Source organism: Lepidochelys kempii, chromosome 1 (assembly GCF_965140265.1).
Source record: "Lepidochelys kempii isolate rLepKem1 chromosome 1, rLepKem1.hap2, whole genome shotgun sequence".
Classification (NCBI taxonomy): domain Eukaryota; kingdom Metazoa; phylum Chordata; order Testudines; family Cheloniidae; genus Lepidochelys; species Lepidochelys kempii.
In genome coordinates, this window is record NC_133256.1 from 315,441,933 (window position 1) to 315,457,906 (window position 15,974).

The 15,974-nt window shown below is 51.1% G+C and overlaps 1 non-coding gene across 1 annotated transcript; it reads left to right on the forward strand.

Annotated features, from left to right (window-relative positions):
- Positions 1–5,916: 5,916 nt before the first annotated feature.
- Positions 5,917–6,080, forward strand: LOC140905660 (U1 spliceosomal RNA). The gene has a single exon (XR_012156905.1). It is a non-coding gene; the product is annotated as a U1 spliceosomal RNA (small nuclear RNA).
- The last annotated feature ends 9,894 nt before the right edge of the window (positions 6,081–15,974 follow it).

Consider the following 15,974-nt stretch of genomic DNA (forward strand, 5'->3'; position numbering starts at 1 on the left):
CGGGAGAGCCCCACCCTCACTGCTGACAATCTAGTGGGGCCTATGGAGGAGGGTTTGGCAGAGATACCACCAGGCATGGGAGAGAGCCTGCCCCAGGGAGAATCCTCCCTCCCTTATGCTGCCCCACCATTCCCCCACCCAAGTCCCTGACCCATCGCCTTTACCCCCTGACACGACTCCTGCTAACCAGCCCCCAGATGATGCCATGGAGGGCTGGGCCCTAGTCCAGAGGAAACGAGGCAAGTGGAGGGCTCGAGCTCCGCCTCATCTACCCCCCCGGAAGACCAGAAAGGGGGGCACCGATGCCGAACCTTCCACTTTGCCCACAAGTGCATCCCATCCACCGATGTCAGCCGGGAAAGACGTGGCAGCACCGGAGGGTAGTGTCTCCCCTCCACAGGAGACCCTCCCCTCCGAGACCCTCGAGGAAGCCCCTTCTGTCCTGATGCTACCCGAAGCCCCCGTGAACCCCAAGACAACCATCGTGGTGGGTGCCGGTGGGGAGAACCCCGGGGCGGCGGAAAGCGTCCTCTCCTCCGTGTTCGAGGAGATAGAGGCCTTAGATCTGACCCCGGTCGCCCAGGGGGAGGATGACCTTTTGCCAGCAAATCTCGATCTAGGTGACCTCACTCCACCCCTCTTTTCCCCTCCCTCCCTCCTTCCCTCCCTCCCGTTAATTGTTGCTTCCACTCCCACCTCCGAGGAGCCCCTGGACTCCTCCACCGACCCAGCCACTGATGGCACCCCGCTGACGACCATCGAGCCTGCTCAGGTGACAGAGGGCACCACGCAGCCGGAGCACGAGTTGCCGGGGCGCCCCCCGTTGGTGCGGAGCAATTGACTTCCTTCCCGGGCGGGGGCCCTACAGAAGATAATCCACCTCCTGATGCTGTGGCCGCGAAATCCACCACAGAGCGCGTGCCCAGTGTCACTGAGAGTTCCCTCCCCACCCCCTTAACCCTTGAGCCTGATCGGGAGGCGCCACCATCCAGCTGCTTGCCTCCCGAAACCCAGAATCTCGCCCCTGCCCCTACCCAATTTACCTCCTACAATATCATTGTCGCCCCCTTTCCCAACTGATGACCACCAGGGAGCGGCATTTGTGTTCTCCTGCCCTGACCCATTAGGAGCTGCTATTTTCCCTCCACTGCCCCCTATCACCCCAGAGCTTGAGGCGGGCCTAGAAGCTCCAGCCCATCAGGCACCCCGTCGGGGGGTCTGCACCCTGCTTGTCCGTTTTAGTGGACCAAAAGGCTGCAACAAGGGCCCCGCCGGGGAACAACTGGGAAACCGTAACCCCCCCCCCGCCCATGAGCGGCAAGGAGAGCTGCGGAAGTTTTTAAGAGATGTCCGCGGCTCCCGCAATAAGGTACAACTTGCTCTCCAGCAATGGGGGGGACTTTTCTCAAATCCTCTGGGCCACAAGGGCCCTCATGGGGGAGGGTAAAGGGACGGGGAAGCAGGATGTCGCAGCCTACTGGCGGGTCCGCATTTTCCGTGAACAATTACTCACCTACGGGATGGGTCACAGACTGCTGCGCGGCCCGCTGGGAGATGCCATCCTTGCCAGTGAGGACCCCCCCGACCCTCCCCATGACACCTCTCACCATCGCAACGTTGAACACCCGGGGTTGTAGGATGGCTCTCCGCAGGTCCCAGGTGCTCTCCTTCCTTCGGGAGGGAGGGTACTCTATGGGTCTCCTGCAGGAGACCCAAACAGACGCGACTGCCGAAGACAGTTGGCGGCTGGAGTGAGGGGACAGGGTCTACTTTAGCCATGCCACGGTTCAACAGGCTGGAGTGGTGACCCTGTTTTTCCCCCGACCTACAGCCCGAGGTGCTAGGGGTCGCCGAGGTAGTGCCGGGTCGCCTGCTGCATCTCCGGGTCCATATGAAGGGGCTCGTGGTTAACCTCGTTAACGTCTATGCCCCGAGATCGAGCCCATAGTGGCTGCAATTCTACCAGCAGGCGTCCGCCTTCCTGGGCACCTTAGATTCTCACGAGTGCCTGGTCCTGGGAGGGGACTTTAATACCACCCTTGAGGAACAGGACCGCTTGGGGACCTAGCAGAGCCTGGCCGCCGCAGACACCCTCCGGGAGATAGTCGAACATCACTCCTTAGTGGACATCTGGTACAACCACCACCTGGATGACACTTCCACGTTCACCTTTGTCCGGGTGGAAGCCAATTGATTTAGCCACTCCCGGTTGGACCGCATTTATTTATCACGCTTCCATCTCTCACGAGCCCACTCCTCCAGCATTCAGCTGGCCCATTTTCTGACCATCATCTAGCCACCGTGACAGCCTCCCTCTGTGCAGAGAAGCCGGGGCCGGCCTACTGGCATTTTAACAACAGCCTGTTGGAGGATGAGGGCTTTGTGATGTCATTCCAGGAATTCTGGCTGGCCTGGTGAGGGCAGCGGCATGCCTTTCCCTCGGCGCGGCAATGGTGGGACCTGGGGAAGGTGCGCACCCAGCTTTTCTGCTGTGACTACACCCAGGGCACCAGCCGACAGAGAAATGCGGTGATAGAGCAGTTGGAACGGGAGGTCTTAGAGCTGGAGAGGCATCTGGCTGCCAGCCCCGAGGACCCGCTCCTCTGTGGAGCGTGCCGGGAGAAGCGGGAGGAGCTCTGGGCCCTCGAGGACCATCGGGCCCAGGGCGCTTTTGTTCGATCCTGCTCCCGCATCCGCCTCCTTCAGAAGATGGATCGCGGCTCCCGCTTCTTCTATGCCCTGGAGAAAACGGGGGGGGGGGCAAGAAACACATCACCTGCCTCCTGGCAGAAGACAGCACCCCCCTCACAGAACTGGTGGAGATGTGCAGGAGGGCCCGAGCCTTCTACGCAAGTCTTTTCTCCCCGGATCCGACTGATCCTGGCGCTTGCAGAGTGCTCTTGGAGGAGCTCCCTACGGTCAGCGTGAGTGACCGAGACTGGCTAGAGTTGCCTCTCACTCTGGCCGAGTTCTCGGAAGCTCTCCGTCGTATGCCCACTAATAAGTCTCCAGGCATGGACGGGCTGACCGTGGAGTTGTACCGCGTCTTTTGGGACGTCCTCGGCCCAGACCTAGTCACCGTCTGGGCCGAGTCTCTGCAGAGCAGGGTCCTCCCTCTTTTGTGCAGGCGAGCTGTGCTTGCCTTACTGCCAAAGAAGGGGGACCTCCGCAATTTACGAAATTGGCGTCCCGTCTCGCTCCTCAGCACGGACTACAAAATCGTAGCAAAAGCAATCTCGCCGCAGCTAGGGTCTGTGCTGGCGGACGTGATCCACCCAGACCAGACCTACACCGTCCCAGTACTCAGTATCTTTGATAACCTATTTCTGGTTCAGGACCTTTTGGAACTCGGGCGTAGAGACAGTCTGTCGTTCGCCCTCCTGTCCCTAGATCAGGAGAAGGCGTTCAATAGGGTGGACCACAGGTACCTCCTGAACACTCTGCGAGCCTTTGGCTTCGGACCCCAGTTTCTGGGTTTTCTCTGGGTGCTGTACGCCTCCGCAGAGTGTCTGGTTAAGCTCAACTGGACCCTGACTGAACCGGTCAGCTTCGGGCGAGGAGTGCGGCAGGAGTGCCCCCTCTCGGGCCAGCTGTACGCTCTGGTGATCGAGCCCTTCCTCTGCCTCCTCCGCAGGAGGTTGACAGGGTTGGTGCTGCAGGAGCCGGAGCTGCGGCTGGTCCTGTCAGCGTACGCCAATGACGTACTCCTCGTGGTCCAGGACTTGGGCGACTTGGCGGGCATGGAGGTTTGCCAGGCCATCTATTCGGCAGCCTCCTCCACCCGGGTCAACTGGGTCAAGAGCTCTGGCTTAGTAGTAGGAGACTGGCGGCAGGCGAGCTCCCTCCCACCCGCGCTTCAGACCATCTGGTGGAGCGCGGGTCTGCTGCTTTACCTCGGCGTTTACCTTTCTGCCACGCATCCCTCTCCGCTGGAGAACTGGGAAAATTTAGAGGGCTGGGTGATAGAGCGGCTCCGGAAATGGACGGGACTACTCCGATGTCTCTCCCTTCGTAGGAGAGCGCTGGTGCTTAATCAACTAGTCCTGTCCAAGCTCTGGCACCGGCTCAACACTCTGGTCCCGGCCCCAGGTTTCCTGACCAACCTCCGGACATCGATTCTGGGGTTCTTTTGGTCAGGAACACACTGGGCCCCTGTAGGGGTTCTTCATCTACTCCTGAAGGAAGGAGGACAGGGCCTGAAGTGTCTACACACTCAGGTCCGTGTCTTCCGCCTCCAGGCCCTACAGAGGCTCCTCTATGGTGCAGGCAGTTTGGCATGGAGCACACTGGCGCACGTCATCTTGCGCCGCATCCGAGGGCTCCGATATGACCGGCAGCTCTTTTATCTCTGTCTGGGAGGTCTTCCGCGAGACCTCTCGGGGCTACCGGTCTTCTACCAGGACCTCCTCCGGACTTGGAAACAGTTTTTAACGACTAGGTCCATGGCGGCCACCGAGGGGGCAGATCTCCTTGTGGAGCCCCTGCTACACATCCCCCAGCTCGGTGTGCAGGTGGCGGAGTCCCGCTCGGTGCGCCAGAGCTTGATCCTGGCAGAAGTCACGAGAGTCGGAGACCTTCTGGACTACAACCGGAGAGACTGGCTGGATCCCCTGACGCTCGCCCGGCGCATGGGGCTCTCCAGACCTCACACTCCCCGGCGCATACTTCAGGAGGCGAAGGCGCTTTGCCACCCACTACTCGAGCTTACCTCGACCGGGTCCTGCTCGAGGGCACGCCCCGCTCACCCTCTACCCCAGGCCCACCGGACCTTTTAATTGGACCCCTGCCCCACAGACCCAATCAACCGCCTCACCCCTTCACTGTGAGCCGGCTGCATGAACTGCAGCCGGTACGCTTCCAAACCACGCCAAGGAAACATCTATACACGCTCGTGCTGCACACCCTTCACGCCCTCACCCTAGTGTCCTGCCCCAACACAAAGTGGCGAGACCTTCTGCTACCTTTGGAGGGTGAGCAGCCCCGGTGGGCCAGCCTATATTCCACCTTGGTTCCGAGGCCTGTTGGGGACATCAGTTGGTGGCTCCTTCACAGAGCTGTGAGCACGGGCACGCACTTGGCGCGGTTCACCCCCGTCCCAGATACTTGTTCCTTTTGTGGTGTGAGGGAAACCCTGGTGCACGAATATTTGGAGTGCGCCAGGCTGCAGCCCCTTTCTGCAGCCCCCTTCTGGCTCCTCACAAATCTCCTATTACGTTTTTGGTTGCATTTTTTCCCTCACCTTTTTATTTATGCACTCCCCAACCGTGGCCTCAAAGGCACGGGATCTCCTAGTTAACCTCCTCCTGGCCCTGGCTAATATGGCCATTTATAAAACCAGAGAGAGGAGGTTGGCCGATGGAGTTTCCTGTGACTGTGGAGCCGTTTTCCAATCCTCGGTCCATTCACATATCCAGGCGGAGTTCCTCTGGGCGGTGTCCACCGACTCTCTTGATGCTTTTGAGGAGCGGTGGGTGCTGTCTGAGGTTCTCTGCTCGGTGTCCCAGTCCGGGTCCCTTTGTCTGATCCTTTGATTGGGGGAGAGAGTAAGGGACCCCAACCCCAGCCATTGCCGCTGTGGACACCACCACCTTAGAGCGGTCCTTTCACACGTGGGTGCACGTGCTTCCCCCTCCCCCAGATTGTCCACCCCACAGCCTGCTCCTCTTGTTGGGTGCTTTCAGAGGAGGGAATTGTTGGTGACACTCGGGCGTGGTGCCAGGTAACTCGAGGGGGTGGAAGACCATGAGAGTCTAGGAAGCCCCCCACTCTGGGCCCAGGCAAGCTTGAACGCTTCCCTCCCCTGAAGCTAATGAGAAAACAATTGTGATTGGTTGCTGTGTTACAAAGTAAAAACAGCAGCATGTGTAAGTGTGTTATGCAAATAAAAACATCTTTTGCTTAAAAAAAAAATTACTCTCCTGTAGCTGGCAGGTGAGATACCACGATCACGAAGGTGACTTTCCCAGGGTGAGGCTCATCCATTGCACTGTGGGTGTGCTGACCTCTGCGATTTCCCCAAATGCAGGAAATTCGACTGCATAATTTGTGGTAGTGGGGGACTGCGTTCGCTCTCTCCCCTGGAAAAAAAAATTATTCTCCTATAGCCATCTGGTCTGACCCTGTCACTATATACATATATATGCCTAAAAATTTGTTCTTACAGGTGTGTACAACCCTTCCGCCCACAATTTTGGGATCCTTGAAATAAAATTAATCTTCTGACTAAAATAAATTGTTTTTTAGTGGAATGACCAAAACTCTAATCAGGAAGCAGAGATAATACCTTGTTCTCGGTGACCAGTGACAGTTTGAACAAGCTCCAAATCAATAATTAAACAAATCCCTGTTCTGAACAGTTGGTGGCCCATCCATAGGGTAAAAATTATGCACAGAGTTTGAGGGACAATATAAAAACAAATCAAGATCTGTTTGTGGATGCAGCAGGCACATCTATAGTTAAAAACTGACTAAGCAATATAATAGAAGTTAGAGTTTCACTCTTATCACTTTTCAGACAGAAAGTATATTGTTGTTCAGAAGAGTGAGCTATTAAGATACATTTCCCCCCCTATTCTGGTAATGTGTACAATGTAGCAGTGGGGAACATCTGCATTTCCTGGTTTTAGCTGTGCAGATTTAATATTGTATTCACAAACTTTTAAATCCCCACAGTCAAAAAGGTGGTGAAAGAGGGCTGGGGGTGCTAGGGTTGGGAGCAGAGGGGAGGGGAAAAGAACAGTGGGCTGATGACTAAGAACTTTCTCCTGTCAGTTCAGGATTGCTCCATATACATGTGTGGCTTACCTCATCAACATCAGATATAACCACTACTTCAGTCTCCCTCTCACTAATTGGTTTGGTTTGCCCATCAAACTAAATTAAGATTCCATTCCTTCCAGGGTAGCAAAGACCCAAACTCCAATGGAAAACACAGTCCTTCCCCCTCCGCCAACCACAGTCTTCTTCAAAAAATAGTTCCAACCAGCCACTCTTCACCCTTTCTAGGCCACAGCCCTCCTTTGAGGCCTGAGCAATCTTCCCTTCATGCAGGGGAGTGAAGCTGGGCTTTCCTCACACCGTTTACCAGAAGCCAGAACTCAGACTCATATTTTTCAAGGCCAGGAGGGAATATTGTGATCTAATCAAATCTCCATTATAAACAGAGGGCATAGAACTTTCCCAATACATTTTTAGAACAGATCTTTCCAAAAAACATCCAATCTTGATTTAAAAATGGCCAGTGATGGAGAATCCACCACGACCCTTGGTAAGTTGCTCCAATGACTAATTACTCACTGTTAAAAATGTATTCCTTACTTCCACTCTAAATGTGTCTGTCTCCAACTTCCAGTCATTGGATTATGTTACTCCTTTCTCTCCTGGACTGAAAACCCCATTATTGGTTCCCCATGTAGAGACAGATTCCTTAACCTTCTCTTTGATAAACTCAAGAAGCTCAATCTATTTATCTTATCACTATAAGGCATGTTTTCTAATCCTTTGATCATTCTCAGAGCTCTACTCTAAACCCTCTCCAATTTATCAACACAGTATTCCAGCAACAATCACACCAGTGCCAAATCCAGACGTAAAATAATCTCATTACTTGGACTCAAGATACCTGTTTATGCATCCAAGAGTAGAAATAGTCTTTTTGGACACAGCACTGGACTGAGATCTCATGTTCATCTAATTATCCACCATGACCCCCAAATCTTTTTCAGAGTCACTGCTTCCCAGGACACAGTCCCCCATTCTGTGGGTATGTCTACACTGGCAGAGTTACATTGCCAGCAGATACAGTGCCACTGAGAGAGTGCTGAAGGGAAATTGCTGTTTTGTGTTCACACTGTCAGCTGCCTGCTCAATAGCATGTTCACACTTGCAGCACTTGAGTGGGATTCAGAGCGTGCATGCTGGGCAGCTATCCCACAGACCACCTCTTCCTCTTCTGCAGCTAAGAGTTGTGGGAAGGCGGAGGGGGTTGCGGGGAATCCTGGGTCCTGTCCCAATGCCCCATGATGCATTGCTTCACATCCCAGAAATCCCTGTGTTTCCATCTGCATTTGGTGCTATCTTCCAGTGGTTTGTGTGCTGTGCGCCCTGCCTCTTCGGTCTGCAGGAATGGATCCCGAATTGTTGACTAAAGTGCTGCTCACTCCCACTAACACATCATGAGTGGCAGCGGAGTTATTCCTTAAACTACAAAGGCAAGAGAAGTGCAACATTGATCTCACCATGCTTAGTAGCTACGACACAAGATTGCTTGTGGCATTCACGGAGGTGCTGACCATAGTGGAACACCACTTTTGGGCTCGGGAAACAAGCACTGAGTGATGGGATAACATCGTCATGCACGTCTGCAATGACTAGCAGTGCTGCAGAATTTTCGGATGAGGAAAGCCACATTCATGGGAGCGTGTGATGAGCTCGCCACAGCCCTGTGGTGCAAGAAAACGAGAATGCAAGCTGCCCTGTCGTTGGAGAAGCTTGTGGTGATTGCACTGTGGAAGCTGGCTACACCAGACAGCTACCAATCGGTCTCTAACCAGTTCGGAGTGGGAAAGTCGACCATTGGACGCATGTTGATGGAAGTTTGCAGAGCCATTAATTGCATCCTGCTCTGAAAGACCAGGACTCTGGGCAATGTGTGTGACATGGTGGATAGCTTTGCACAAATGGGCTTCCCTAACTGTGGAGGGGCGACTGATGCCACGCATATTCCAATTCTGGCACCAGACCACCTAGCCACCGAGTACATTAATCAGAAGGGGTATTTCTATACGGTTCCCCAGGTGCTTGTGGATCACCGTGGGTGTTTCACAGACATTAACTCAGGCTGGTCCGGAAAGGTGCATGACCCACACATATTTCCGAACACTGACCTGTTCAGGAAGCTGCAAGCAGGGACTTTCTTCCTGGACCAGAAGATCACCGTAGGGGAAGTCAAAATGCCCATTGTGATCCTGGGAGACCCCACCTACCCCTTAATGCTGTGGCTTATGAAGCCAAACATGGGGCACCTTGACAGCAGCAAAGAGCAGTTCAACAACAGGCTGAGCAAGTGCAGAATGACTGTTGAGTGTGCTTTTGGCCATTTAAAGGCCCACTGCCGTTGCCTCTATGGGAAGCTGGACCTGGCCAATGACAATATTCCTATGCTTATAGCTGCACGCTGTATGCTCTATAATATTTGTGAAGGGAAGGGTGAAAGGGCTGCACTGCTGAGGCTCAGCGCCTGGAGGCTGAATTTGAACAGCCAGAGACCAGGGCTATTAGAGGGTCGCAGCACAGGGCCATAAGGATCAGGGATGCCTTGAGGCAGTAATTTGAAGCTGAAATCCACTAATATTAGTTGCTGTGCTTGGGAGTGCCGTGCGTGTAATGCTAGGAGATGATTGTGATTGATGCAGATGATGCACCATGAAGGTTTAAGAAAATTGCTTGTTGCTTTCCAGGACTCTGTTTGCTTTCAATTAATGGAATAAAGATTGCTTTCAAACCAACACAATTCTTTTATTAAAAACCAACAACCGGAGGAGAGAGACAAACAAAAAACACATCAGCGCTGTGAGGGATGGAGGAAGGGAGGGTCCCAGGAGGTGGGGACGGTTACAGATTTGTGTATGTCCAGGTATCATACAGAACCTTGTCCTTTGGAGTACAGTGTAGCGAGTACTCTGCTTCAGCAGGGCTAAACTGCAGAGGGACGGGTGCTGAGAGCAGTGGGTCCTGGGAGTCTGCAGGGCTGGACTGTGACGGGGCAGGAGTGAATGCAGCAGGTACTGACTGGAGCCAAGAGGTTGATAAGAGTGTGTTGGCGGTGTCAGGGGAAAGAGTTTTGTGGCAGCAGCTGCTGCTCGGTTTGCAGTGCTAGGGGCATCTGGAGTATGTCTGCTTGGCACTCCATAACTTTTAAGAGCCCCTCTGTGGCTTCGTTCTGGTGCGCCGCGTTCTCCTTTCAGTCCTTCTTCTCGCTATCCCGCCACACCTTCAATTCTCATCTTTCGGCTGCAGAGTGCATCAGGACAGCACGCAGAAAGTCCTCTTTAGTTCTTCGTGGCTGCTTTCTAATTCTGCGCAGCTGTTCAGCCAACGTTAACAAAGGGGGAGGCTGGGCTCCCAAGGTCATCTCTGTGAAGCCAAAATGCAACATTTACAGAAGCAGCATTGTTTGCAACAGAGACCACTGATTCAGTGATTTAAAACACAGCCACTATTCACACACCTGTCACTAACTGACTGACCGCAGGCAAGCACACATGAGCCACAAGACCCCCAAAATGGTGAGTAACCACAGGGGCAGGGGAAATCAATGTTCCAGACCATACTGTACACTGGGCATGTGGCTCATGGGGACAGCAGCCCTATAGGGGGGGCCTTATAATCATTACTGTCCCCACATTTTCCACAGGCTGTGTTCATTATGGAAGATATCTCGCAGCTGAGGGTGAGCAGGGAATCAAGGGAGGGTCTTCTCCAAGATTGCGGCTTCCGCCCTGGCCCTTATGCAACTCACTTGTGTGCAGCAATGGTCCCCTCCACCCTCCTCAGTGATGGCAGAGTGGTGCGGGAAAGTTACCCTCAATGTTGGCAAGGAACAAAGCAGCTCTGCCAAAGAACCTGCGGCAGTGGATTGCCCAGTATCTCCAGGAGAGTTTCATGGAGATCTCGAAGGCAGATTCCCGTGAATTGAGGGAGTCAATCAACACCCTGTTCTGCTGCTCACACTAGGCATGTGGTGGTACGTACATCATGCAGACACAAGCCCGCTTTCTGCAACCCTCCTGCCCCCAACAACTCACTTCAGCGATTCCCAAAAATCAAAGCTACTTACCAGGGGCCTTCTCTCCTGTTTGCACTTCACCAAGCTCTGACAGCTGTGAATGACTAGCCTCCTCCGGGGTAGAAAAGAGCTACTGGCTGCATGCATCTCTGACCTCTGAGTAGTCCTCTGCCTCTGGGTCCCCCTCCACATCCTCGTCCAAGATTTCCTACTCCTGGCTCGTTCCACTCTTGACTGACATGTGAGCCACCGAAGTATCCACAGTGTCCTTCGCAATGGAGGTGGGGTTGCCACAGAGTATCGCGTCCAGCTCTTTGTAGAACCAGCAGCTCGTGGGCGCAGCACCGGAGCGGCAGTTTGCCTGCTTCCCTCACCTTGTGGTAGGTGTTCTCCCTTTCCCCCAACCCCCACAAATAATTTACCTCAAAGAGAGACTCATCTTGGCAAAGTAGTGCACAATCTTCAAATTTTGGAAATTTGGAATTTTCGACAAGCATGAAAAAACAGAGATTTTAATAGAAGCTGTTTTACAACACAGTGGTCACAGCTAATGCGTGCTCTAATACACAGATGTCCCACACAGATACTTCTAAAGTAGAAATATCATCATGCTAAAAATCACATGTAACTCATCCAAATGCCATCTATGGTTTCATTTCAAACATTGCACAGCTCTAACAATAGCTCCAAGATGGTAAACGATGGGTGTATACAAAGGTATATACAAAGCAGTTTCCTGGTTTGGATAGTATTTGACTGATGTTAAAATTAACACTCGGGTTAGGAAGGTAATTTTCTTCTGAAGTCACCAAAGCCCATAATTAAGGAAGAGGGTGAAATGGTTGATTTTAATTAAGTTAAAAGCTAAAATATGTGCCAACCATCAAATCATTTGGAAAAGCTTCAGCTTTATCCTCCCTTTCCAGAATGGGCACTCTTCCAAACTCTGAATCAAGAGCCAGAAAAACCTACCTAGAAAGCCAGCTCAAATCAGTGCATATTCACCTGCCTCTTCACCAACTTTCCCAGTAAATTTGAAGCCCCAACAGTCTCCCAGTCATTCCCACACAGTAACCTTCTAAATATATTAGTAATAGTAGTGTTGTGGAAGTGCCTTTTGGGCCCTCAGCAGGAATAATGTTAGCTGGGGAAGTGGTTTTCCCATCCCACGCATATCTGAGTTTGGAATTTTTTCTTTGTTCCACACTGGGATGAAACTGGGACCTTTCAAGGATTTGGGGTATTTTTTCCCCTGCTCCTTTTTTGGACACAAAAAAGCCAACCCAACAAAACCACCAGAAAGCCAGCTGCTCCAGAACAGCCATAGGGTTAGGGCACTCACACAGGACACGGGAGACCTGGCTAAATCAGACAGCACAGGGACTTGAATGCAGATCTCCAACATCTTAGGGGAAGCACCCTAAGATCCAGGTGATTGGCTAAGCTGGGCTCTTTTGACAAAGCTTTCGGAGAAGCTGGTACATCCCAGTGAACAATTTCAGTTTTGACAAATCAGCATTTTTGATAGAAGATGTTTCATCAAAAAATTCCTGACCAGCTCTGATCATGGCCTCATTGTGGAAACCATGCTACAAGCAACAAAGAGACAATCCCTGCCACAAAAAGCTGCAATCCAAGTATGACAAGAGTCTGATACCCCTTAAAAATACCACAGAAAGCTTAACAGAAGCAGGAACTCTAGGTAGAGTGGGAAAGAGGTCAGGCAGCACCATTCCTCTAGTGCCTCTAATACTGGTGAGGTATGTTTCAAGCCCCCCTATATTGGCTGGAAAAAGATAACTGCCTACTGCTTACAGGTACATATCTGTGCTTTGGGATCTGAAGGTCCTGGGTTCAGGCCCCACTGATAACCCATGCAGGTTTATTTGTTTTTCTCCCCACCTCCACCAAACTCCAGCAGCCTCCCAGTCACTCACACCAAAGCATGTAAAAACAGCCATACTGGGTCAGACTAATTGTCCATTTAGCCTAGTATCCGGTCTCTGACAGTGGCCTGTAACAGAGCTTCAGGGGACGTGTACAGAACAGGACAATTTTGGAGAGATCCACCCCGTCTTCCCCTCTGGGCTTCTGGCAGCCAGAGGTTTAGGGTCCCACTGAGCATGGGGTTCCATCCCTGACCATCTTGACTAATAGCCATTGATGGACCATTCCTCCATATACTTATTGAATTCTTTTTTAAACCCAGTTATACTTTTGATCACCAGAACAGCCTGTGGAAATGAGCTCCATAGATTATATGTTGCATGAAAAAGTATTTCCTCTTGTTTTTATTAAACCTGCGGCCTATTAATTTCATTGAGTGACTCTTGGTTTTTGTATTGTGCAAAGGGGTAAATAACACTTTCTTATTCACTTTTTCAACATCAGATCTCTACTATTCCCCCCTGCAATCTCTTGGGGAAGCACCCCATCAGTCTGCCAGGTGAAGCACTTAAAGAGGCCTATACCAGCATGGCTTGCCGCAAGGGCTGGAGAGCCTGGAGTTAAACCAACCTTGATTACAGAATGAATCGCACTTAAGAGAAACCAGGTGATTTCAGTATAAAAGATGCAGGAAGTTGCACGAAGGCAGGAAAATTAGAAAATGGCAGCTATGTCTGTAGACATTGCAGGGAGCAATCAGAAAGCTCCTGCAGGGCCCTCAGTCAGCAGAGGGAAGGCAGCAGCTGAGAAAGCCCATGGAGAAGGTTGAACTCCAGGCCGGAGGTGCTAGAAGCTGACCGACAGACCTTCTGAGAGGAGAGGCTGTGCCCAGCTAAAGCTGGGTTGAAGACGGAGATTGTGTTCTATTTTTAAAGATGGTGGTATTTGAGACTACTGAGAGAGAGAGACTGAAGTAGGGTTGAAACCTGAAGAGCCATTGTGTACCCAAAGGGCTAAATAAATTGGATCCCTTGTGGGGATTGTTTGAATTACCTATGGACTGTGGAGTTCTTCAGGGGCCCTGAAAAGGGCAAACAAAGGGAGAGTGCTGCACAGGGAACTCTCACCATGAGGGGGGCACTCAGAAGGCAGCTGCCATATTACAAGGCCCAGCTGACTAGGAAGGTACAGCAGGATTAGTCTGAGCTTCTGGGAGCCAGAGCCCTACCCATGTCCTCACATAATCTGAGCACGTTTTCACTGTACCTTTTTATCCTAGTGCTCTGGTAACCTAGAAGTTTATTGCCATCAGCGGGCTTCACTGTGCATCGATAAAACACATAGGCAGGGGTTATGGAAGGAAAGGTAAGCAAGTATTCAAAAAAGGAAGTTGTTCCAAAGGTTAGGATTATCCAGTTATACTGGGTCAAAATGTGACTGAAACACTCATTGGGAGCGTGGAAGGGGACAGAGATGTAAGGCTGAAATAGAAAGTAGCAAGTAGGAAAGATGAAAAAATAGAGCATGGTTCAAAAATAAACCAGCATAGACAAAAGAGGAAACATACAAAATAAAGGAAAGCCAGTAGGTGATTTAAGAGACCTAACCCAAGTGTTACAAAACAAGCAACAGAGGCATACTGAGATCTCTTCCTTCTACTTCTAATAGCTCTCCATCTGCAACTTATGGGGGGGGGGGGGAAAGGAGTACGATAACCCCAGTGGCCTTGTCAGTGTTTTCAATTAAATAGATTATACTTGACAAGTCTGAACAGGAACATCAGATCAAGACTACCTCAATATCTGAGAGAATTCAGATCCAGATGCGACCTTCACAGATGGAGACCTTCAGGATTGTGGTTGGATCACAAGGCCTGTTCTATTGGGATGGGAAGTGTGCAAGTCCCACTCCCTATAGAAACAGAGAATCCGTGAGGGTAGTGTTGTGGAGATATTTTTCTCCTGACCCCCACCCCCGACACACACAAAATAGAATTTTCTGTAGGAGGGGGGCAATCCACTTCACTATTTTTTAAGAGTATAATTTATAGTCTCCTCCTGCCGATATGAATGCATTGTAGTTCCCTGGTGAAAGTTTCAGAGAAGCAGTACTTATTTTATCTGCAACGTGGAAACATCATTCTCTGGATCTCTGCATGTTCCAAACAAGTATTAGCACCAGCTGTACATCACATCTGTGTTGGCCCCTGAAAGGGGTGTGTTTACTCTTGGAAAAACCCTAGCTTGGAGCCTCCTGTTTTGACACCAGCTGGCATGAAGGCTTGTTGGAGCATATATGTCAGTCCTGAGATGAATAACTGATGCAGAGCAAGAGCGGAATGAAGGGACCATAGCCAGGGCAACTGGGGGATGCATTGATTCACATCCTCACTACATTCTTTGCTGGTGAAATGGAGCTACTATCCCAGTAGACTCTAAAGCTGCCCTTACACATTCTAGGTCCTAGCAAAGGGTGGTGGTAGAAACAAGGGGGCATTAATGCACAGTTGAACTATTGTTCTATAGCTGGAAAGTGAGTTTCATTGTCTTCAAGTTTGGGATGCTACAAGGAGCACAGCAGCTTACACTGGCACAGCCATTTGGGACAGTTGACACGAAGGTGTGAGGATACTTAACATGGGGAAATAGATTCAGTTAGTGTAATAACTGAGCCATTCCCAGTCTCTGTTCAAACTTAAGTTAATGGTATCTAGTTTGCATATTAATTCAAGTTCAGCAGCTTCTCGTTGGAGTCTGTTTTTGAAGCTTTTCTGTTGCAAAATTGCCACCTTTAAGTCTGACACTGAGTGATGAGAGAGACTGAAGTGTTCTCCTACCGGTTTTTGAATGTTATGATTCCTGATGTCAGATGTGTGTTCGTTTACTCTTTTGCATAGAGACTGTCCGGTTTGGCCAATATACATGGCAGAGGGGCACTGCTGGCGCATATCACATTGGTGGATGTGCAGGTGAACGAGCCTCTGATAGTGTGGCTGATGTGATTAGGTCCTATGATGGTGTCACTTGAATAGATATGTGGACACAGTTGGCAACGGGCTTTGTTGCAAGGATAGGTTCCTGGGTTAGTGTTTTTGGTGTGTGGTTGCTGGTGAGTATTTGCTTCAGGTTAGGGGGCTCTCTGTAAGCAAGGACTGGTCTGTCTCCCAAGATCTGTGAGGCTGTGGGATCATCTTTCAGGATATGTTGTAGATCTTTGATGATGCGCTGGAGGGGTTTTAGTTGGGGGCTGAAGGGGATGACTAGTGGCGTTCTGTTAATTCTCTTTGTTGGGCCTGTCCTGT